We start from the raw sequence: 1,407 nt of genomic DNA on the forward strand, positions 1-1,407 counted from the left end.
GAAGAACCTGAACTATTCAAATACTGTCCTGACCAAATTATTCGCCGTTGTGTCCCCGAGAGTGAATTCCAAAGCATTCTCACTTTTTGCCATTCTTCGGCATGTGGGGGATATTTTAGTGGAAGAAAAACTGCAGCAAAAGTACTGCAGAGTGGGTTTTATTGGCCAACGCTTTTCAAGGATGCACATGAATTTGGCCGAAGTTGTCTACGATGTCAGCAAACAGAAAATTTATCCAAGAAGGATATGATGCCGCTGACCCCCATTTTAGTAGTAGAAATTTTCGATGTTTGGGGATTGATTTCATGGGACCTTTTCCAGCCTCATTTGGATTTGAATATATTCTAGTGGCAGTTGATTACGTATCAAAATGGGTGGAGGCAATAGCTACACGGACTAATGATAATAAAATTGTAATTAGTTTTATCCAACGAAACATCATTAGTCGATTTGGCTTCCCAAGGGTGATCATTAGTGATGGGGGGACTCATTTTACGAATAAACATTTTGAAGCACTTATGAAAAAATATAATATTTCACACAAAGTGGCCACACCATATCATCCCCAAACTAATGGTCAGGTAGAGGTGTCAAATAGGGAGATTAAACATATCCTAGAAAAGACGGTTAGGCCCATAGAAAGGATTGGTCTCTTCGCTTAGACGATGCATTATGGGCTTACCGTACTGCTTTTAAAACACCCATAGGAATGTCTCCCTATCGACTTGTATTCGGAAAAGCTTGTCATTTGCCGGTGGAATTGGAACATCGTGCATTTTGGGCCATACGGCAATTTAACTTTGATATGAAAAATGCAGGTTCCAATAGGAGACTCTAATTAAATGACTTGAAGAGCTACGCAATGAAGCATATGAGAGTGTCAAAATTTATAAGGCTCGAACTAAAGCATATCATGATAAATTTATTGCACGAAAAACGTTCGAGCCCAATCAAAAAGTTTGGCTCTTCAATTCTAGGTTGCGTCTGTTTCCTGGAAAACTTCGCTCACGTTGGGATGGACCTTTCATTGTAACTCAGGTATTTCCTCATGGAGCTATAGAACTCAAAAATCCTAAACAGGGGAACACTTTTAAAGTGAACGGTCAGCGATTGAAACCTTACATAGATGGAATTAGTGATGGAGAATTAATTGAATCTGTTGATTTAGTGGATCCAAAACTGCCATAATACTCAATTCAGTCTGGCTGAAGACGTAAAACTTAGCGCTTGTTGGGAGGCAACCCAACGATTTCATATTTTTTACTTTATCGCAGCTGCAGGAATTTAGAACAAGAGCCTATTAATCAATGAAGCTATCTTCAACTTCCGAAGCAAAATTATCCCAGGTGCACTCTCTCCTTTTATTTTCTTTGCTTTTCTACTCCATTGAGAACAATGTAGATTAAG

The sequence above is a fragment of the Elaeis guineensis genome, chromosome 5 (genome assembly GCF_000442705.2).
Source record: "Elaeis guineensis isolate ETL-2024a chromosome 5, EG11, whole genome shotgun sequence".
NCBI classification, from domain to species: domain Eukaryota; kingdom Viridiplantae; phylum Streptophyta; class Magnoliopsida; order Arecales; family Arecaceae; genus Elaeis; species Elaeis guineensis.